General features: G+C 40.6%; 18 non-coding genes across 18 annotated transcripts; all 18 read right to left on the reverse strand.

Annotated features, from left to right (window-relative positions):
- Window positions 1-976: 976 nt before the first annotated feature.
- trnat-agu (transfer RNA threonine (anticodon AGU)) lies at window positions 977-1050 on the reverse strand. Its single transcript has one exon. It is a non-coding gene; the product is annotated as a tRNA-Thr (tRNA).
- Window positions 1051-2066: 1016 nt separating this feature from the next.
- On the reverse strand, window positions 2067-2140 carry trnat-agu (transfer RNA threonine (anticodon AGU)). Its single transcript has one exon. It is a non-coding gene; the product is annotated as a tRNA-Thr (tRNA).
- A 2104-nt stretch (window positions 2141-4244) lies between these two features.
- trnat-agu (transfer RNA threonine (anticodon AGU)) lies at window positions 4245-4318 on the reverse strand. The gene has a single exon. It is a non-coding gene; the product is annotated as a tRNA-Thr (tRNA).
- Window positions 4319-5334: 1016 nt separating this feature from the next.
- Window positions 5335-5408, reverse strand: trnat-agu (transfer RNA threonine (anticodon AGU)). The gene has a single exon. It is a non-coding gene; the product is annotated as a tRNA-Thr (tRNA).
- A 1016-nt stretch (window positions 5409-6424) lies between these two features.
- On the reverse strand, window positions 6425-6498 carry trnat-agu (transfer RNA threonine (anticodon AGU)). The gene has a single exon. It is a non-coding gene; the product is annotated as a tRNA-Thr (tRNA).
- A 1016-nt stretch (window positions 6499-7514) lies between these two features.
- On the reverse strand, window positions 7515-7588 carry trnat-agu (transfer RNA threonine (anticodon AGU)). The gene has a single exon. It is a non-coding gene; the product is annotated as a tRNA-Thr (tRNA).
- Window positions 7589-8604: 1016 nt separating this feature from the next.
- trnat-agu (transfer RNA threonine (anticodon AGU)) lies at window positions 8605-8678 on the reverse strand. The gene has a single exon. It is a non-coding gene; the product is annotated as a tRNA-Thr (tRNA).
- A 1016-nt stretch (window positions 8679-9694) lies between these two features.
- Window positions 9695-9768, reverse strand: trnat-agu (transfer RNA threonine (anticodon AGU)). The gene has a single exon. It is a non-coding gene; the product is annotated as a tRNA-Thr (tRNA).
- A 1016-nt stretch (window positions 9769-10784) lies between these two features.
- Window positions 10785-10858, reverse strand: trnat-agu (transfer RNA threonine (anticodon AGU)). Its single transcript has one exon. It is a non-coding gene; the product is annotated as a tRNA-Thr (tRNA).
- Window positions 10859-11873: 1015 nt separating this feature from the next.
- trnat-agu (transfer RNA threonine (anticodon AGU)) lies at window positions 11874-11947 on the reverse strand. Its single transcript has one exon. It is a non-coding gene; the product is annotated as a tRNA-Thr (tRNA).
- A 1016-nt stretch (window positions 11948-12963) lies between these two features.
- Window positions 12964-13037, reverse strand: trnat-agu (transfer RNA threonine (anticodon AGU)). Its single transcript has one exon. It is a non-coding gene; the product is annotated as a tRNA-Thr (tRNA).
- Window positions 13038-14048: 1011 nt separating this feature from the next.
- Window positions 14049-14125, reverse strand: trnat-agu (transfer RNA threonine (anticodon AGU)). Its single transcript has one exon. It is a non-coding gene; the product is annotated as a tRNA-Thr (tRNA).
- A 2098-nt stretch (window positions 14126-16223) lies between these two features.
- On the reverse strand, window positions 16224-16297 carry trnat-agu (transfer RNA threonine (anticodon AGU)). Its single transcript has one exon. It is a non-coding gene; the product is annotated as a tRNA-Thr (tRNA).
- A 1016-nt stretch (window positions 16298-17313) lies between these two features.
- Window positions 17314-17387, reverse strand: trnat-agu (transfer RNA threonine (anticodon AGU)). The gene has a single exon. It is a non-coding gene; the product is annotated as a tRNA-Thr (tRNA).
- A 1016-nt stretch (window positions 17388-18403) lies between these two features.
- trnat-agu (transfer RNA threonine (anticodon AGU)) lies at window positions 18404-18477 on the reverse strand. The gene has a single exon. It is a non-coding gene; the product is annotated as a tRNA-Thr (tRNA).
- A 1011-nt stretch (window positions 18478-19488) lies between these two features.
- Window positions 19489-19565, reverse strand: trnat-agu (transfer RNA threonine (anticodon AGU)). The gene has a single exon. It is a non-coding gene; the product is annotated as a tRNA-Thr (tRNA).
- A 1016-nt stretch (window positions 19566-20581) lies between these two features.
- trnat-agu (transfer RNA threonine (anticodon AGU)) lies at window positions 20582-20655 on the reverse strand. The gene has a single exon. It is a non-coding gene; the product is annotated as a tRNA-Thr (tRNA).
- A 1016-nt stretch (window positions 20656-21671) lies between these two features.
- Window positions 21672-21745, reverse strand: trnat-agu (transfer RNA threonine (anticodon AGU)). The gene has a single exon. It is a non-coding gene; the product is annotated as a tRNA-Thr (tRNA).
- Between the last annotated feature and the right edge of the window lie 888 nt (window positions 21746-22633).

Genomic DNA, 22633 nt, shown 5'->3' on the forward strand with positions numbered 1-22633 from the left:
CGTATTTATATCAAACATGTCTCATTCATTTAACCCATATCTCTGTCTTGCAAAATCACGTCACAAAACATATGTTATTTACTAATATTGGAATCGATATGGACTCCTTCAATTGTCTAGCAACAGGGTTTCTTAAGCTATGTTTTGGGACCCAAAGTGGGCCTGAGTATGTGAGAGGTGGGCAGCGCGATATCAGTAAACATTTTGAGTCACAAGCTATTTCTTCTTAATTTCGGTCATCCGAGGACAGTAAATTTTTCATTTGCGTCTCGAACTGAATAAACTCAAGATACTCTGACCTGGATTCTTAAACTATGGTTTGGGACCCAAAGTGGGAATATCGCGAGATATGAGTAAACATTCAGAATCATACACGATTTCTTCATCATTTTGGTCGTTTCGGGGAAACAACATTTCTCAGTTGGATCTCGAGATTAAAAATGGTAAAAACCTAAGAAAAAGCAGATGAATCAGTTAATGTAAGTAATTAACCTACCATGAGATAGAGACTTTGTCAAATGGAAGAGTTATTGAGTTTCTTAGCTCACACAGGAGGTTTCAACTCATTCAAAATACAACCCTTTTGAAATGGCAATTCTTTGCCGTGACCCGGATTCAGACCGGGGTTCCTGCGGCCACAACGCAGAGTACTAAACACTATACGATCACAGCGAGCTACCAAAGATTGCTTGTAAAGCCTACTCATGCTCTGACAGAGACCTGTACAAGCTGGCTGAACTCTTCATTTAGCGCTCGAAATGAATCAACTGAAGAACCAGCTGAAGTTGAGACAGTTGGTACGTTGTAATTCTTTGAAAAAGTTCCCTTTTTCCGTGAAATTGGAATATCTCAATTGCATCCTCCTCACATCTTTTCTCCTCTCATCACTCCAAATTCTCAAGACTCATTGGTTGAGAAAAGCAGAACACTCTCCACTCTGACCTTTCCACCAATGTGTTCAATGACATGTTTGAAAAGGCTCTGCTGAGATTTGAACTCAGGATCTCCTGTTTACTAGACAGGCGCTTTAACCAACTAAGCCACAGCGCCTGTAGAGGCCAAGTATGTTCCAGGTAAGAACACCGCCACACGTATTTATATCAAACATGTCTCATTCATTTAACCCATATCTCTGTCTTGCAAAATCACGTCACAAAACAGATGTTATTTACTAATATTGGAATCGATATGGACTCCTTCAATTGTCTAGCAACAGGGTTTCTTAAGCTATGTTTTGGGACCCAAAGTGGGCCTGAGTATGTGAGAGGTGGGCAGCGCGATATCAGTAAACATTTTGAGTCACAAGCTATTTCTTCTTAATTTCGGTCATCCGAGGACAGTAAATTTTTCATTTGCGTCTCGAACTGAATAAACTCAAGATACTCTGACCTGGATTCTTAAACTATGGTTTGGGACCCAAAGTGGGAATATCGCGAGATATGAGTAAACATTCAGAATCATACACGATTTCTTCATCATTTTGGTCGTTTCGGGGAAACAACATTTCTCAGTTGGATCTCGAGATTAAAAATGGTAAAAACCTAAGAAAAAGCAGATGAATCAGTTAATGTAAGTAATTAACCTACCATGAGATAGAGACTTTGTCAAATGGAAGAGTTATTGAGTTTCTTAGCTCACACAGGAGGTTTCAACTCATTCAAAATACAACCCTTTTGAAATGGCAATTCTTTGCCGTGACCCGGATTCAGACCGGGGTTCCTGCGGCCACAACGCAGAGTACTAAACACTATACGATCACAGCGAGCTACCAAAGATTGCTTGTAAAGCCTACTCATGCTCTGACAGAGACCTGTACAAGCTGGCTGAACTCTTCATTTAGCGCTCGAAATGAATCAACTGAAGAACCAGCTGAAGTTGAGACAGTTGGTACGTTGTAATTCTTTGAAAAAGTTCCCTTTTTCCGTGAAATTGGAATATCTCAATTGCATCCTCCTCACATCTTTTCTCCTCTCATCACTCCAAATTCTCAAGACTCATTGGTTGAGAAAAGCAGAACACTCTCCACTCTGACCTTTCCACCAATGTGTTCAATGACATGTTTGAAAAGGCTCTGCTGAGATTCGAACTCAGGATCTCCTGTTTACTAGACAGGCGCTTTAACCAACTAAGCCACAGCGCCTGTAGAGGCCAAGTATGTTCCAGGTAAGAACACCGCCACACGTATTTATATCAAACATGTCTCATTCATTTAACCCATATCTCTGTCTTGCAAAATCACGTCACAAAACATATGTTATTTACTAATATTGGAATCGATATGGACTCCTTCAATTGTCTAGCAACAGGGTTTCTTAAGCTATGTTTTGGGACCCAAAGTGGGCCTGAGTATGTGAGAGGTGGGCAGCGCGATATCAGTAAACATTTTGAGTCACAAGCTATTTCTTCTTAATTTCGGTCATCCGAGGACAGTAAATTTTTCATTTGCGTCTCGAACTGAATAAACTCAAGATACTCTGACCTGGATTCTTAAACTATGGTTTGGGACCCAAAGTGGGAATATCGCGAGATATGAGTAAACATTCAGAATCATACACGATTTCTTCATCATTTTGGTCGTTTCGGGGAAACAACATTTCTCAGTTGGATCTCGAGATTAAAAATGGTAAAAACCTAAGAAAAAGCAGATGAATCAGTTAATGTAAGTAATTAACCTACCATGAGATAGAGACTTTGTCAAATGGAAGAGTTATTGAGTTTCTTAGCTCACACAGGAGGTTTCAACTCATTCAAAATACAACCCTTTTGAAATGGCAATTCTTTGCCGTGACCCGGATTCAGACCGGGGTTCCTGCGGCCACAACGCAGAGTACTAAACACTATACGATCACAGCGAGCTACCAAAGATTGCTTGTAAAGCCTACTCATGCTCTGACAGAGACCTGTACAAGCTGGCTGAACTCTTCATTTAGCGCTCGAAATGAATCAACTGAAGAACCAGCTGAAGTTGAGACAGTTGGTACGTTGTAATTCTTTGAAAAAGTTCCCTTTTTCCGTGAAATTGGAATATCTCAATTGCATCCTCCTCACATCTTTTCTCCTCTCATCACTCCAAATTCTCAAGACTCATTGGTTGAGAAAAGCAGAACACTCTCCACTCTGACCTTTCCACCAATGTGTTCAATGACATGTTTGAAAAGGCTCTGCTGAGATTCGAACTGAAGATCTCCTGTTTACTAGACAGGCGCTTTAACCAACTAAGCCACAGCACCTGTAGATGCCAAGTATGTTCCAGGTGAGAACACTGCCACATGTATTTATATCAAACATGTCTCATTCATTTAACCCATATCTCTGTCTTGCAAAATCACGTCACAAAACAGATGTTATTTACTAATATTGGAATCGATATGGACTCCTTCAATTGTCTAGCAAACAGGGTTTCTTAAGCTATGTTTTGGGACCCAAAGTGGGCCTGAGTATGTGAGAGGTGGGCAGCGCGATATCAGTAAACATTTTGAGTCACAAGCTATTTCTTCTTAATTTCGGTCATCCGAGGACAGTAAATTTTTCATTTGGGTCTCGAACTGAATAAACTCAAGATACTCTGACCTGGATTCTTAAACTATGGTTTGGGACCCAAAGTGGGAATATCGCGAGATATGAGTAAACATTCAGAATCATACACGATTTCTTCATCATTTTGGTCGTTTTGGGGAAACATTTCTCAGTTGGATCTCGAGATTAAAAATGGTAAAAACCTAAGAAAAAGCAGATGAATCAGTTAATGTAAGTAATTAACCTACCATGAGATAGAGACTTTGTCAAATGGAAGAGTTATTGAGTTTCTTAGCTTACACAGGAGGTTTCAACTCATTCAAAATACAACCCTTTTGAAATGGCAATTCTTTGCCGTGACCCGGATTCAGACCGGGGTTCCTGCGGCCACAACGCAGAGTACTAAACACTATACGATCACAGCGAGCTACCAAAGATTGCTTGTAAAGCCTACTCATGCTCTGACAGAGACCTGTACAAGCTGGCTGAACTCTTCATTTAGCGCTCGAAATGAATCAACTGAAGAACCAGCTGAAGTTGAGACAGTTGGTACGTTGTAATTCTTTGAAAAAGTTCCCTTTTTCCGTGAAATTGGAATATCTCAATTGCATCCTCCTCACATCTTTTCTCCTCTCATCACTCCAAATTCTCAAGACTCATTGGTTGAGAAAAGCAGAACACTCTCCACTCTGACCTTTCCACCAATGTGTTCAATGACATGTTTGAAAAGGCTCTGCTGAGATTCGAACTCAGGATCTCCTGTTTACTAGACAGGCGCTTTAACCAACTAAGCCACAGCGCCTGTAGAGGCCAAGTATGTTCCAGGTAAGAACACCGCCAAACGTATTTATATCAAACATGTCTCATTCATTTAACCCATATCTCTGTCTTGCAAAATCACGTCACAAAACATATGTTATTTACTAATATTGGAATCGATATGGACTCCTTCAATTGTCTAGCAACAGGGTTTCTTAAGCTATGTTTTGGGACCCAAAGTGGGCCTGAGTATGTGAGAGGTGGGCAGCGCGATATCAGTAAACATTTTGAGTCACAAGCTATTTCTTCTTAATTTCGGTCATCCGAGGACAGTAAATTTTTCATTTGCGTCTCGAACTGAATAAACTCAAGATACTCTGACCTGGATTCTTAAACTATGGTTTGGGACCCAAAGTGGGAATATCGCGAGATATGAGTAAACATTCAGAATCATACACGATTTCTTCATCATTTTGGTCGTTTCGGGGACACAACATTTCTCAGTTGGATCTCGAGATTAAAAATGGTAAAAACCTAAGAAAAAGCAGATGAATCAGTTAATGTAAGTAATTAACCTACCATGAGATAGAGACTTTGTCAAATGGAAGAGTTATTGAGTTTCTTAGCTTACACAGGAGGTTTCAACTCATTCAAAATACAACCCTTTTGAAATGGCAATTCTTTGCCGTGACCCGGATTCAGACCGGGGTTCCTGCGGCCACAACGCAGAGTACTAAACACTATACGATCACAGCGAGCTACCAAAGATTGCTTGTAAAGCCTACTCATGCTCTGACAGAGACCTGTACAAGCTGGCTGAACTCTTCATTTAGCGCTCGAAATGAATCAACTGAAGAACCAGCTGAAGTTGAGACAGTTGGTACGTTGTAATTCTTTGAAAAAGTTCCCTTTTTCCGTGAAATTGGAATATCTCAATTGCATCCTCCTCACATCTTTTCTCCTCTCATCACTCCAAATTCTCAAGACTCATTGGTTGAGAAAAGCAGAACACTCTCCACTCTGACCTTTCCACCAATGTGTTCAATGACATGTTTGAAAAGGCTCTGCTGAGATTCGAACTCAGGATCTCCTGTTTACTAGACAGGCGCTTTAACCAACTAAGCCACAGCGCCTGTAGAGGCCAAGTATGTTCCAGGTAAGAACACCGCCAAACGTATTTATATCAAACATGTCTCATTCATTTAACCCATATCTCTGTCTTGCAAAATCACGTCACAAAACATATGTTATTTACTAATATTGGAATCGATATGGACTCCTTCAATTGTCTAGCAACAGGGTTTCTTAAGCTATGTTTTGGGACCCAAAGTGGGCCTGAGTATGTGAGAGGTGGGCAGCGCGATATCAGTAAACATTTTGAGTCACAAGCTATTTCTTCTTAATTTCGGTCATCCGAGGACAGTAAATTTTTCATTTGCGTCTCGAACTGAATAAACTCAAGATACTCTGACCTGGATTCTTAAACTATGGTTTGGGACCCAAAGTGGGAATATCGCGAGATATGAGTAAACATTCAGAATCATACATGATTTCTTCATCATTTTGGTCGTTTCGGGGAAACAACATTTCTCAGTTGGATCTCGAGATTAAAAATGGTAAAAACCTAAGAAAAAGCAGATGAATCAGTTAATGTAAGTAATTAACCTACCATGAGATAGAGACTTTGTCAAATGGAAGAGTTATTGAGTTTCTTAGCTTACACAGGAGGTTTCAACTCATTCAAAATACAACCCTTTTGAAATGGCAATTCTTTGCCGTGACCCGGATTCAGACCGGGGTTCCTGCGGCCACAACGCAGAGTACTAAACACTATACGATCACAGCGAGCTACCAAAGATTGCTTGTAAAGCCTACTCATGCTCTGACAGAGACCTGTACAAGCTGGCTGAACTCTTCATTTAGCGCTCGAAATGAATCAACTGAAGAACCAGCTGAAGTTGAGACAGTTGGTACGTTGTAATTCTTTGAAAAAGTTCCCTTTTTCCGTGAAATTGGAATATCTCAATTGCATCCTCCTCACATCTTTTCTCCTCTCATCACTCCAAATTCTCAAGACTCATTGGTTGAGAAAAGCAGAACACTCTCCACTCTGACCTTTCCACCAATGTGTTCAATGACATGTTTGAAAAGGCTCTGCTGAGATTCGAACTCAGGATCTCCTGATTACTAGACAGGCGCTTTAACCAACTAAGCCACAGTGCCTGTAGAGGCCAAGTATGTTCCAGGTAAGAACACCGCCACACGTATTTATATCAAACATGTCTCATTCATTTAACCCGTATCTCTGTCTTGCAAAATCACGTCACAAAACAGATGTTATTTACTAATATTGGAATCGATATGGACTCCTTCAATTGTCTAGCAACAGGGTTTCTTAAGCTATGTTTTGGGACCCAAAGTGGGCCTGAGTATGTGAGAGGTGGGCAGCGCGATATCAGTAAACATTTTGAGTCACAAGCTATTTCTTCTTAATTTCGGTCATCCGAGGACAGTACATTTTTCATTTGGGTCTCGAACTGAATAAACTCAAGATACTCTGACCTGGATTCTTAAACTATGGTTTGGGACCCAAAGTGGGAATATCGCGAGATATGAGTAAACATTCAGAATCATACATGATTTCTTCATCATTTTGGTCGTTTCGGGGAAACAACATTTCTCAGTTGGATCTCGAGATTAAAAATGGTAAAAACCTAAGAAAAAGCAGATGAATCAGTTAATGTAAGTAATTAACCTACCATGAGATAGAGACTTTGTCAAATGGAAGAGTTATTGAGTTTCTTAGCTCACACAGGAGGTTTCAACTCATTCAAAATACAACCCTTTTGAAATGGCAATTCTTTGCCTTGACCCGGATTCAGACCGGGGTTCCTGCGGCCACAACGCAGAGTACTAAACACTATACGATCACAGCGAGCTACCAAAGATTGCTTGTAAAGCCTACTCATGCTCTGACAGAGACCTGTACAAGCTGGCTGAACTCTTCATTTAGCGCTCGAAATGAATCAACTGAAGAACCAGCTGAAGTTGAGACAGTTGGTACGTTGTAATTCTTTGAAAAAGTTCCCTTTTTCCGTGAAATTGGAATATCTCAATTGCATCCTCCTCACATCTTTTCTCCTCTCATCACTCCAAATTCTCAAGACTCATTGGTTGAGAAAAGCAGAACACTCTCCACTCTGACCTTTCCACCAATGTGTTCAATGACATGTTTGAAAAGGCTCTGCTGAGATTCGAACTCAGGATCTCCTGTTTACTAGACAGGCGCTTTAACCAACTAAGCCACAGCGCCTGTAGAGGCCAAGTATGTTCCAGGTAAGAACACCGCCAAACGTATTTATATCAAACATGTCTCATTCATTTAACCCATATCTCTGTCTTGCAAAATCACGTCACAAAACATATGTTATTTACTAATATTGGAATCGATATGGACTCCTTCAATTGTCTAGCAACAGGGTTTCTTAAGCTATGTTTTGGGACCCAAAGTGGGCCTGAGTATGTGAGAGGTGGGCAGCGCGATATCAGTAAACATTTTGAGTCACAAGCTATTTCTTCTTAATTTCGGTCATCCGAGGACAGTAAATTTTTCATTTGCGTCTCGAACTGAATAAACTCAAGATACTCTGACCTGGATTCTTAAACTATGGTTTGGGACCCAAAGTGGGAATATCGCGAGATATGAGTAAACATTCAGAATCATACACGATTTCTTCATCATTTTGGTCGTTTCGGGGAAACAACATTTCTCAGTTGGATCTCGAGATTAAAAATGGTAAAAACCTAAGAAAAAGCAGATGAATCAGTTAATGTAAGTAATTAACCTACCATGAGATAGAGACTTTGTCAAATGGAAGAGTTATTGAGTTTCTTAGCTCACACAGGAGGTTTCAACTCATTCAAAATACAACCCTTTTGAAATGGCAATTCTTTGCCGTGACCCGGATTCAGACCGGGGTTCCTGCGGCCACAACGCAGAGTACTAAACACTATACGATCACAGCGAGCTACCAAAGATTGCTTGTAAAGCCTACTCATGCTCTGACAGAGACCTGTACAAGCTGGCTGAACTCTTCATTTAGCGCTCGAAATGAATCAACTGAAGAACCAGCTGAAGTTGAGACAGTTGGTACGTTGTAATTCTTTGAAAAAGTTCCCTTTTTCCGTGAAATTGGAATATCTCAATTGCATCCTCCTCACATCTTTTCTCCTCTCATCACTCCAAATTCTCAAGACTCATTGGTTGAGAAAAGCAGAACACTCTCCACTCTGACCTTTCCACCAATGTGTTCAATGACATGTTTGAAAAGGCTCTGCTGAGATTCGAACTCAGGATCTCCTGTTTACTAGACAGGCGCTTTAACCAACTAAGCCACAGCGCCTGTAGAGGCCAAGTATGCTCCAGGTAAGAACACCGCCAAACGTATTTATATCAAACATGTCTCATTCATTTAACCCGTATCTCTGTCTTGCAAAATCACGTCACAAAACAGATGTTATTTACTAATATTGGAATCGATATGGACTCCTTCAATTGTCTAGCAACAGGGTTTCTTAAGCTATGTTTTGGGACCCAAAGTGGGCCTGAGTATGTGAGAGGTGGGCAGCGCGATATCAGTAAACATTTTGAGTCACAAGCTATTTCTTCTTAATTTCGGTCATCCGAGAACAGTAAATTTTTCATTTGCGTCTCGAACTGAATAAACTCAAGATACTCTGAACTGGATTCTTAAACTATGGTTTGGGACCCAAAGTGGGAATATCGCGAGATATGAGTAAACATTCAGAATCATACACGATTTCTTCATCATTTTGGTCGTTTCGGGGAAACAACATTTCTCAGTTGGATCTCGAGATTAAAAATGGTAAAAACCTAAGAAAAAGCAGATGAATCAGTTAATGTAAGTAATTAACCTACCATGAGATAGAGACTTTGTCAAATGGAAGAGTTATTGAGTTTCTTAGCTTACACAGGAGGTTTCAACTCATTCAAAATACAACCCTTTTGAAATGGCAATTCTTTGCCGTGACCCGGATTCAGACCGGGGTTCCTGCGGCCACAACGCAGAGTACTAAACACTATACGATCACAGCGAGCTACCAAAGATTGCTTGTAAAGCCTACTCATGCTCTGACAGAGACCTGTACAAGCTGGCTGAACTCTTCATTTAGCGCTCGAAATGAATCAACTGAAGAACCAGCTGAAGTTGAGACAGTTGGTACGTTGTAATTCTTTGAAAAAGTTCCCTTTTTCCGTGAAATTGGAATATCTCAATTGCATCCTCCTCACATCTTTTCTCCTCTCATCACTCCAAATTCTCAAGACTCATTGGTTGAGAAAAGCAGAACACTCTCCACTCTGACCTTTCCACCAATGTGTTCAATGACATGTTTGAAAAGGCTCTGCTGAGATTCGAACTCAGGATCTCCTGTTTACTAGACAGGCGCTTTAACCAACTAAGCCACAGCGCCTGTAGAGGCCAAGTATGTTCCAGGTAAGAACACCGCCAAACGTATTTATATCAAACATGTCTCATTCATTTAACCCATATCTCTGTCTTGCAAAATCACGTCACAAAACATATGTTATTTACTAATATTGGAATCGATATGGACTCCTTCAATTGTCTAGCAACAGGGTTTCTTAAGCTATGTTTTGGGACCCAAAGTGGGCCTGAGTATGTGAGAGGTGGGCAGCGCGATATCAGTAAACATTTTGAGTCACAAGCTATTTCTTCTTAATTTCGGTCATCCGAGGACAGTAAATTTTTCATTTGCGTCTCGAACTGAATAAACTCAAGATACTCTGACCTGGATTCTTAAACTATGGTTTGGGACCCAAAGTGGGAATATCGCGAGATATGAGTAAACATTCAGAATCATACACGATTTCTTCATCATTTTGGTCGTTTCGGGGAAACAACATTTCTCAGTTGGATCTCGAGATTAAAAATGGTAAAAACCTAAGAAAAAGCAGATGAATCAGTTAATGTAAGTAATTAACCTACCATGAGATAGAGACTTTGTCAAATGGAAGAGTTATTGAGTTTCTTAGCTCACACAGGAGGTTTCAACTCATTCAAAATACAACCCTTTTGAAATGGCAATTCTTTGCCGTGACCCGGATTCAGACCGGGGTTCCTGCGGCCACAACGCAGAGTACTAAACACTATACGATCACAGCGAGCTACCAAAGATTGCTTGTAAAGCCTACTCATGCTCTGACAGAGACCTGTACAAGCTGGCTGAACTCTTCATTTAGCGCTCGAAATGAATCAACTGAAGAACCAGCTGAAGTTGAGACAGTTGGTACGTTGTAATTCTTTGAAAAAGTTCCCTTTTTCCGTGAAATTGGAATATCTCAATTGCATCCTCCTCACATCTTTTCTCCTCTCATCACTCCAAATTCTCAAGACTCATTGGTTGAGAAAAGCAGAACACTCTCCACTCTGACCTTTCCACCAATGTGTTCAATGACATGTTTGAAAAGGCTCTGCTGAGATTCGAACTCAGGATCTCCTGATTACTAGACAGGCGCTTTAACCAACTAAGCCACAGTGCCTGTAGAGGCCAAGTATGTTCCAGGTAAGAACACCGCCACACGTATTTATATCAAACATGTCTCATTCATTTAACCCGTATCTCTGTCTTGCAAAATCACGTCACAAAACAGATGTTATTTACTAATATTGGAATCGATATGGACTCCTTCAATTGTCTAGCAACAGGGTTTCTTAAGCTATGTTTTGGGACCCAAAGTGGGCCTGAGTATGTGAGAGGTGGGCAGCGCGATATCAGTAAACATTTTGAGTCACAAGCTATTTCTTCTTAATTTCGGTCATCCGAGGACAGTAAATTTTTCATTTGCGTCTCGAACTGAATAAACTCAAGATACTCTGACCTGGATTCTTAAACTATGGTTTGGGACCCAAAGTGGGAATATCGCGAGATATGAGTAAACATTCAGAATCATACACGATTTCTTCATCATTTTGGTCGTTTCGGGGAACAACATTTCTCAGTTGGATCTCGAGATTAAAAATGGTAAAAACCTAAGAAAAAGCAGATGAATCAGTTAATGTAAGTAATTAACCTACCATGAGATAGAGACTTTGTCAAATGGAAGAGTTATTGAGTTTCTTAGCTCACACAGGAGGTTTCAACTCATTCAAAATACAACCCTTTTGAAATGGCAATTCTTTGCCGTGACCCGGATTCAGACCGGGGTTCCTGCGGCCACAACGCAGAGTACTAAACACTATACGATCACAGCGAGCTACCAAAGATTGCTTGTAAAGCCTACTCATGCTCTGACAGAGACCTGTACAAGCTGGCTGAACTCTTCATTTAGCGCTCGAAATGAATCAACTGAAGAACCAGCTGAAGTTGAGACAGTTGGTACGTTGTAATTCTTTGAAAAAGTTCCCTTTTTCCGTGAAATTGGAATATCTCAATTGCATCCTCCTCACATCTTTTCTCCTCTCATCACTCCAAATTCTCAAGACTCATTGGTTGAGAAAAGCAGAACACTCTCCACTCTGACCTTTCCACCAATGTGTTCAATGACATGTTTGAAAAGGCTCTGCTGAGATTCGAACTCAGGATCTCCTGTTTACTAGACAGGCGCTTTAACCAACTAAGCCACAGCGCCTGTAGAGGCCAAGTATGTTCCAGGTAAGAACACCGCCACACGTATTTATATCAAACATGTCTCATTCATTTAACCCATATCTCTGTCTTGCAAAATCACGTCACAAAACAGATGTTATTTACTAATATTGGAATCGATATGGACTCCTTCAATTGTCTAGCAACAGGGTTTCTTAAGCTATGTTTTGGGACCCAAAGTGGGCCTGAGTATGTGAGAGGTGGGCAGCGCGATATCAGTAAACATTTTGAGTCACAAGCTATTTCTTCTTAATTTCGGTCATCCGAGGACAGTAAATTTTTCATTTGGGTCTCGAACTGAATAAACTCAAGATACTCTGACCTGGATTCTTAAACTATGGTTTGGGACCCAAAGTGGGAATATCGCGAGATATGAGTAAACATTCAGAATCATACACGATTTCTTCATCATTTTGGTCGTTTCGGGGAAACAACATTTCTCAGTTGGATCTCGAGATTAAAAATGGTAAAAACCTAAGAAAAAGCAGATGAATCAGTTAATGTAAGTAATTAACCTACCATGAGATAGAGACTTTGTCAAATGGAAGAGTTATTGAGTTTCTTAGCTCACACAGGAGGTTTCAACTCATTCAAAATACAACCCTTTTGAAATGGCAATTCTTTGCCGTGACCCGGATTCAGACCGGGGTTCCTGCGGCCACAACGCAGAGTACTAAACACTATACGATCACAGCGAGCTACCAAAGATTGCTTGTAAAGCCTACTCATGCTCTGACAGAGACCTGTACAAGCTGGCTGAACTCTTCATTTAGCGCTCGAAATGAATCAACTGAAGAACCAGCTGAAGTTGAGACAGTTGGTACGTTGTAATTCTTTGAAAAAGTTCCCTTTTTCCGTGAAATTGGAATATCTCAATTGCATCCTCCTCACATCTTTTCTCCTCTCATCACTCCAAATTCTCAAGACTCATTGGTTGAGAAAAGCAGAACACTCTCCACTCTGACCTTTCCACCAATGTGTTCAATGACATGTTTGAAAAGGCTCTGCTGAGATTCGAACTCAGGATCTCCTGTTTACTAGACAGGCGCTTTAACCAACTAAGCCACAGCGCCTGTAGAGGCCAAGTATGTTCCAGGTAAGAACACCGCCACACGTATTTATATCAAACATGTCTCATTCATTTAACCCATATCTCTGTCTTGCAAAATCACGTCACAAAACAGATGTTATTTACTAATATTGGAATCGATATGGACTCCTTCAATTGTCTAGCAACAGGGTTTCTTAAGCTATGTTTTGGGACCCAAAGTGGGCCTGAGTATGTGAGAGGTGGGCAGCGCGATATCAGTAAACATTTTGAGTCACAAGCTATTTCTTCTTAATTTCGGTCATCCGAGGACAGTAAATTTTTCATTTGCGTCTCGAACTGAATAAACTCAAGATACTCTGACCTGGATTCTTAAACTATGGTTTGGGACCCAAAGTGGGAATATCGCGAGATATGAGTAAACATTCAGAATCATACACGATTTCTTCATCATTTTGGTCGTTTCGGGGACACAACATTTCTCAGTTGGATCTCGAGATTAAAAATGGTAAAAACCTAAGAAAAAGCAGATGAATCAGTTAATGTAAGTAATTAACCTACCATGAGATAGAGACTTTGTCAAATGGAAGAGTTATTGAGTTTCTTAGCTCACACAGGAGGTTTCAACTCATTCAAAATACAACCCTTTTGAAATGGCAATTCTTTGCCTTGACCCGGATTCAGACCGGGGTTCCTGCGGCCACAACGCAGAGTACTAAACACTATACGATCACAGCGAGCTACCAAAGATTGCTTGTAAAGCCTACTCATGCTCTGACAGAGACCTGTACAAGCTGGCTGAACTCTTCATTTAGCGCTCGAAATGAATCAACTGAAGAACCAGCTGAAGTTGAGACAGTTGGTACGTTGTAATTCTTTGAAAAAGTTCCCTTTTTCCGTGAAATTGGAATATCTCAATTGCATCCTCCTCACATCTTTTCTCCTCTCATCACTCCAAATTCTCAAGACTCATTGGTTGAGAAAAGCAGAACACTCTCCACTCTGACCTTTCCACCAATGTGTTCAATGACATGTTTGAAATCTCTGCTGAGATTCGAACTCAGGATCTCCTGTTTACTAGACAGGTGCTTTAACCAACTAAGCCACAGTGCCTGTAGGGGCCAAGTATGTTCCAGGTAAGAACACCGCCACACGTATTTATATCAAACATGTCTCATTCATTTAACCCGTATCTCTGTCTTGCAAAATCACGTCACAAAACAGATGTTATTTACTAATATTGGAATCGATATGGACTCCTTCAATTGTCTAGCAACAGGGTTTCTTAAGCTATGTTTTGGGACCCAAAGTGGGCCTGAGTATGTGAGAGGTGGGCAGCGCGATATCAGTAAACATTTTGAGTCACAAGCTATTTCTTCTTAATTTCGGTCATCCGAGGACAGTAAATTTTTCATTTGGGTCTCGAACTGAATAAACTCAAGATACTCTGACCTGGATTCTTAAACTATGGTTTGGGACCCAAAGTGGGAATATCGCGAGATATGAGTAAACATTCAGAATCATACACGATTTCTTCATCATTTTGGTCGTTTCGGGGAAACAACATCTCTCAGTTGGATCTCGAGATTAAAAATGGTAAAAACCTAAGAAAAAGCAGATGAATCAGTTAATGTAAGTAATTAACCTACCATGAGATAGAGACTTTGTCAAATGGAAGAGTTATTGAGTTTCTTAGCTCACACAGGAGGTTTCAACTCATTCAAAATACAACCCTTTTGAAATGGCAATTCTTTGCCGTGACCCGGATTCAGACCGGGGTTCCTGCGGCCACAACGCAGAGTACTAAACACTATACAATCACAGCGAGCTACCAAAGATTGCTTGTAAAGCCTACTCATGCTCTGACAGAGACCTGTTCAAGCTGGCTGAACTCTTCATTTAGCGCTCGAAATGATTCAACTGAAGAACCAGCTGAAGTTGAGACAGTTGGTACGTTGTAATTCTTTGAAAAAGTTCCCTTTTTCCGTGAAATTGGAATATCTCAATTGCATCCTCCTCACATCTTTTCTCCTCTCATCACTCCAAATTCTCAAGACTCATTGGTTGAGAAAAGCAGAACACTCTCCACTCTGACCTTTCCACCAATGTGTTCAATGACATGTTTGAAAAGGCTCTGCTGAGATTCGAACTCAGGATCTCCTGTTTACTAGACAGGCGCTTTAACCAACAGCGCCTGTAGAGGCCAAGTATGTTCCAGGTAAGAACACCGCCACACGTATTTATATCAAACATGTCTCATTCATTTAACCCATATCTCTGTCTTGCAAAATCACGTCACAAAACATATGTTGTTTACTAATATTGGAATCGATATGGACTCCTTCAATTGTCTAGCAACAGGGTTTCTTAAGCTATGTTTTGGGACCCAAAGTGGGCCTGAGTATGTGAGAGGTGGGCAGCGCGATATCAGTAAACATTTTGAGTCACAAGCTATTTCTTCTTAATTTCGGTCATCCGAGGACAGTAAATTTTTCATTTGGGTCTCGAACTGAATAAACTCAAGATACTCTGACCTGGATTCTTAAACTATGGTTTGGGACCCAAAGTGGGAATATCGCGAGATATGAGTAAACATTCAGAATCATACACGATTTCTTCATCATTTTGGTCGTTTCGGGGAAACAACATTTCTCAGTTGGATCTCGAGATTAAAAATGGTAAAAACCTATGAAAAAGCAGATTAATCAGTTAATGTAAGTAATTAACCTACCATGAGATAGAGACTTTGTCAAATGGAAGAGTTATTGAGTTTCTTAGCTCACACAGGAGGTTTCAACTCATTCAAAATACAACCCTTTTGAAATGGCAATTCTTTGCCGTGACCCGGATTCAGACCGGGGTTCCTGCGGCCACAACGCAGAGTACTAAACACTATACGATCACAGCGAGCTACCAAAGATTGCCTGTAAAGCCTACTCATGCTCTGACAGAGACCTGTACAAGCTGGCTGAACTCTTCATTTAGCGCTCGAAATGAATCAACTGAAGAACCAGCTGAAGTTGAGACAGTTGGTACGTTGTAATTCTTTGAAAAAGTTCCCTTTTTCCGTGAAATTGGAATATCTCAATTGCATCCTCCTCACATCTTTTCTCCTCTCATCAATCCAAATTCTCAAGACTCATTGGTTGAGAAAAGCAGAACACTCTCCACTCTGACCTTTCCACCAATGTGTTCAATGACATGTTTGAAAAGGCTCTGCTGAGATTCGAACTCAGGATCTCCTGTTTACTAGACAGGCGCTTTAACCAACTAAGCCACAGCGCCTGTAGAGGTCAAGTATGTTCCAGGTAAGAACACCGCCACACGTATTTATATCAAACATGTCTCATTCATTTAACCCATATCTCTGTCTTGCAAAATCACGTCACAAAACAGATGTTATTTACTAATATTGGAATCGATATGGACTCCTTCAATTGTCTAGCAACAGGGTTTCTTAAGCTATGTTTTGGGACCCAAAGTGGGCCTGAGTATGTGAGAGGTGGGCAGCGCGATATCAGTAAACATTTTGAGTCACAAGCTATTTCTTCTTAATTTCGGTCATCCGAGGACAGTAAATTTTTCATTTGCGTCTCGAACTGAATAAACTCAAGATACTCTGACCTGGATTCTTAAACTATGGTTTGGGACCCAAAGTGGGAATATCGCGAGATATGAGTAAACATTCAGAATCATACACGATTTCTTCATCATTTTGGTCGTTTCGGGGACACAACATTTCTCAGTTGGATCTCGAGATTAAAAATGGTAAAAACCTAAGAAAAAGCAGATGAATCAGTTAATGTAAGTAATTAACCTACCATGAGATAGAGACTTTGTCAAATGGAAGAGTTATTGAGTTTCTTAGCTTACACAGGAGGTTTCAACTCATTCAAAATACAACCCTTTTGAAATGGCAATTCTTTGCCGTGACCCGGATTCAGACCGGGGTTCCTGCGGCCACAACGCAGAGTACTAAACACTATACGATCACAGCGAGCTACCAAAGATTGCTTGTAAAGCCTACTCATGCTCTGACAGAGACCTGTACAAGCTGGCTGAACTCTTCATTTAGCGCTCGAAATGAATCAACTGAAGAACCAGCTGAAGTTGAGACAGTTGGTACGTTGTAATTCTTTGAAAAAGTTCCCTTTTTCCGTGAAATTGGAATATCTCAATTGCATCCTCCTCACATCTTTTCTCCTCTCATCACTCCAAATTCTCAAGACTCATTGGTTGAGAAAAGCAGAACACTCTCCACTCTGACCTTTCCACCAATGTGTTCAATGACATGTTTGAAAAGGCTCTGCTGAGATTCGAACTCAGGATCTCCTGTTTACTAGACAGGCGCTTTAACCAACTAAGCCACAGCGCCTGTAGAGGCCAAGTATGTTCCAGGTAAGAACACCGCCACACGTATTTATATCAAACATGTCTCATTCATTTAACCCATATCTCTGTCTTGCAAAATCACGTCACAAAACATATGTTATTTACTAATATTGGAATCGATATGGACTCCTTCAATTGTCTAGCAACAGGGTTTCTTAAGCTATGTTTTGGGACCCAAAGTGGGCCTGAGTATGTGAGAGGTGGGCAGCGCGATATCAGTAAACATTTTGAGTCACAAGCTATTTCTTCTTAATTTCGGTCATCCGAGGACAGTAAATTTTTCATTTGCGTCTCGAACTGAATAAACTCAAGATACTCTGACCTGGATTCTTAAACTATGGTTTGGGACCCAAAGTGGGAATATCGCGAGATATGAGTAAACATTCAGAATCATACACGATTTCTTCATCATTTTGGTCGTTTCGGGGACACAACATTTCTCAGTTGGATCTCGAGATTAAAAATGGTAAAAACCTAAGAAAAAGCAGATGAATCAGTTAATGTAAGTAATTAACCTACCATGAGATAGAGACTTTGTCAAATGGAAGAGTTATTGAGTTTCTTAGCTTACACAGGAGGTTTCAACTCATTCAAAATACAACCCTTTTGAAATGGCAATTCTTTGCCGTGACCCGGATTCAGACCGGGGTTCCTGCGGCCACAACGCAGAGTACTAAACACTATACGATCACAGCGAGCTACCAAAGATTGCTTGTAAAGCCTACTCATGCTCTGACAGAGACCTGTACAAGCTGGCTGAACTCTTCATTTAGCGCTCGAAATGAATCAACTGAAGAACCAGCTGAAGTTGAGACAGTTGGTACGTTGTAATTCTTTGAAAAAGTTCCCTTTTTCCGTGAAATTGGAATATCTCAATTGCATCCTCCTCACATCTTTTCTCCTCTCATCACTCCAAATTCTCAAGACTCATTGGTTGAGAAAAGCAGAACACTCTCCACTCTGACCTTTCCACCAATGTGTTCAATGACATGTTTGAAAAGGCTCTGCTGAGATTCGAACTCAGGATCTCCTGTTTACTAGACAGGCGCTTTAACCAACTAAGCCACAGCGCCTGTAGAGGCCAAGTATGTTCCAGGTAAGAACACCGCCACACGTATTTATATCAAACATGTCTCATTCATTTAACCCATATCTCTGTCTTGCAAAATCACGTCACAAAACAGATGTTATTTACTAATATTGGAATCGATATGGACTCCTTCAATTGTCTAGCAACAGGGTTTCTTAAGCTATGTTTTGGGACCCAAAGTGGGCCTGAGTATGTGAGAGGTGGGCAGCGCGATATCAGTAAACATTTTGAGTCACAAGCTATTTCTTCTTAATTTCGGTCATCCGAGGACAGTACATTTTTCATTTGGGTCTCGAACTGAATAAACTCAAGATACTCTGACCTGGATTCTTAAACTATGGTTTGGGACCCAAAGTGGGAATATCGCGAGATATGAGTAAACATTCAGAATCATACACGATTTCTTCATCATTTTGGTCGTTTCGGGGAAACAACATTTCTCAGTTGGATCTCGAGATTAAAAATGGTAAAAACCTAAGAAAAAGCAGATGAATCAGTTAATGTAAGTAATTAACCTACCATGAGATAGAGACTTTGTCAAATGGAAGAGTTATTGAGTTTCTTAGCTCACACAGGAGGTTTCAACTCATTCAAAATACAACCCTTTTGAAATGGCAATTCTTTGCCTTGACCCGGATTCAGACCGGGGTTCCTGCGGCCACAACGCAGAGTACTAAACACTATACGATCACAGCGAGCTACCAAAGATTGCTTGTAAAGCCTACTCATGCTCTGACAGAGACCTGTACAAGCTGGCTGAACTCTTCATTTAGCGCTCGAAATGAATCAACTGAAGAACCAGCTGAAGTTGAGACAGTTGGTACGTTGTAATTCTTTGAAAAAGTTCCCTTTTTCCGTGAAATTGGAATATCTCAATTGCATCCTCCTCACATCTTTTCTCCTCTCATCACTCCAAATTCTCAAGACTCATTGGTTGAGAAAAGCAGAACACTCTCCACTCTGACCTTTCCACCAATGTGTTCAATGACATGTTTGAAATCTCTGCTGAGATTCGAACTCAGGATCTCCTGTTTACTAGACAGGCGCTTTAACCAACTAAGCCACAGCGCCTGTAGAGGCCAAGTATGTTCCAGGTAAGAACACCGCCAAACGTATTTATATCAAACATGTCTCATTCATTTAACCCATATCTCTGTCTTGCAAAATCACGTCACAAAACAGATGTTATTTACTAATATTGGAATCGATATGGACTCCTTCAATTGTCTAGCAACAGGGTTTCTTAAGCTATGTTTTGGGACCCAAAGTGGGCCTGAGTATGTGAGAGGTGGGCAGCGCGATATCAGTAAACATTTTGAGTCACAAGCTATTTCTTCTTAATTTCGGTCATCCGAGGACAGTAAATTTTTCATTTGCGTCTCGAACTGAATAAACTCAAGATACTCTGACCTGGATTCTTAAACTATGGTTTGGGACCCAAAGTGGGAATATCGCGAGATATGAGTAAACATTCAGAATCATACACGATTTCTTCATCATTTTGGTCGTTTCGGGGAAACAACATTTCTCAGTTGGATCTCGAGATTAAAAATGGTAAAAACCTAAGAAAAAGCAGATGAATCAGTTAATGTAAGTAATTAACCTACCATGAGATAGAGACTTTGTCAAATGGAAGAGTTATTGAGTTTCTTAGCTTACACAGGAGGTTTCAACTCATTCAAAATACAACCCTTTTGAAATGGCAATTCTTTGCCGTGACCCGGATTCAGACCGGGGTTCCTGCGGCCACAACGCAGAGTACTAAACACTATACGATCACAGCGAGCTACCAAAGATTGCTTGTAAAGCCTACTCATGCTCTGACAGAGACCTGTACAAGCTGGCTGAACTCTTCATTTAGCGCTCGAAATGAATCAACTGAAGAACCAGCTGAAGTTGAGACAGTTGGTACGTTGTAATTCTTTGAAAAAGTTCCCTTTTTCCGTGAAATTGGAATATCTCAATTGCATCCTCCTCACATCTTTTCTCCTCTCATCACTCCAAATTCTCAAGACTCATTGGTTGAGAAAAGCAGAACACTCTCCACTCTGACCTTTCCACCAATGTGTTCAATGACATGTTTGAAAAGGCTCTGCTGAGATTCGAACTCAGGATCTCCTGATTACTAGACAGGCGCTTTAACCAACTAAGCCACAGTGCCTGTAGAGGCCAAGTATGTTCCAGGTAAGAACACCGCCACACGTATTTATATCAAACATGTCTCATTCATTTAACCCGTATCTCTGTCTTGCAAAATCACGTCACAAAACAGATGTTATTTACTAATATTGGAATCGATATGGACTCCTTCAATTGTCTAGCAACAGGGTTTCTTAAGCTATGTTTTGGGACCCAAAGTGGGCCTGAGTATGTGAGAGGTGGGCAGCGCGATATCAGTAAACATTTTGAGTCACAAGCTATTTCTTCTTAATTTCGGTCATCCGAGGACAGTACATTTTTCATTTGGGTCTCGAACTGAATAAACTCAAGATACTCTGACCTGGATTCTTAAACTATGGTTTGGGACCCAAAGTGGGAATATCGCGAGATATGAGTAAACATTCAGAATCATACATGATTTCTTCATCATTTTGGTCGTTTCGGGGAAACAACATTTCTCAGTTGGATCTCGAGATTAAAAATGGTAAAAACCTAAGAAAAAGCAGATGAATCAGTTAATGTAAGTAATTAACCTACCATGAGATAGAGACTTTGTCAAATGGAAGAGTTATTGAGTTTCTTAGCTCACACAGGAGGTTTCAACTCATTCAAAATACAACCCTTTTGAAATGGCAATTCTTTGCCTTGACCCGGATTCAGACCGGGGTTCCTGCGGCCACAACGCAGAGTACTAAACACTATACGATCACAGCGAGCTACCAAAGATTGCTTGTAAAGCCTACTCATGCTCTGACAGAGACCTGTACAAGCTGGCTGAACTCTTCATTTAGCGCTCGAAATGAATCAACTGAAGAACCAGCTGAAGTTGAGACAGTTGGTACGTTGTAATTCTTTGAAAAAGTTCCCTTTTTCCGTGAAATTGGAATATCTCAATTGCATCCTCCTCACATCTTTTCTCCTCTCATCACTCCAAATTCTCAAGACTCATTGGTTGAGAAAAGCAGAACACTCTCCACTCTGACCTTTCCACCAATGTGTTCAATGACATGTTTGAAAAGGCTCTGCTGAGATTCGAACTCAGGATCTCCTGTTTACTAGACAGGCGCTTTAACCAACTAAGCCACAGCGCCTGTAGAGGCCAAGTATGTTCCAGGTAAGAACACCGCCAAACGTATTTATATCAAACATGTCTCATTCATTTAACCCATATCTCTGTCTTGCAAAATCACGTCACAAAACATATGTTATTTACTAATATTGGAATCGATATGGACTCCTTCAATTGTCTAGCAACAGGGTTTCTTAAGCTATGTTTTGGGACCCAAAGTGGGCCTGAGTATGTGAGAGGTGGGCAGCGCGATATCAGTAAACATTTTGAGTCACAAGCTATTTCTTCTTAATTTCGGTCATCCGAGGACAGTAAATTTTTCATTTGGGTCTCGAACTGAATAAACTCAAGATACTCTGACCTGGATTCTTAAACTATGGTTTGGGACCCAAAGTGGGAATATCGCGAGATATGAGTAAACATTCAGAATCATACACGATTTCTTCATCATTTTGGTCGTTTCGGGGACACAACATTTCTCAGTTGGATCTCGAGATTAAAAATGGTAAAAACCTAAGAAAAAGCAGATGAATCAGTTAATGTAAGTAATTAACCTACCATGAGATAGAGACTTTGTCAAATGGAAGAGTTATTGAGTTTCTTAGCTTACACAGGAGGTTTCAACTCATTCAAAATACAACCCTTTTGAAATGGCAATTCTTTGCCGTGACCCGGATTCAGACCGGGGTTCCTGCGGCCACAACGCAGAGTACTAAACACTATACGATCACAGCGAGCTACCAAAGATTGCTTGTAAAGCCTACTCATGCTCTGACAGAGACCTGTACAAGCTGGCTGAACTCTTCATTTAGCGCTCGAAATGAATCAACTGAAGAACCAGCTGAAGTTGAGACAGTTGGTACGTTGTAATTCTTTGAAAAAGTTCCCTTTTTCCGTGAAATTGGAATAT

Source organism: Oncorhynchus clarkii, chromosome 16, assembly GCF_045791955.1.
Source record: "Oncorhynchus clarkii lewisi isolate Uvic-CL-2024 chromosome 16, UVic_Ocla_1.0, whole genome shotgun sequence".
In the NCBI taxonomy this organism is placed as follows: domain Eukaryota; kingdom Metazoa; phylum Chordata; class Actinopteri; order Salmoniformes; family Salmonidae; genus Oncorhynchus; species Oncorhynchus clarkii.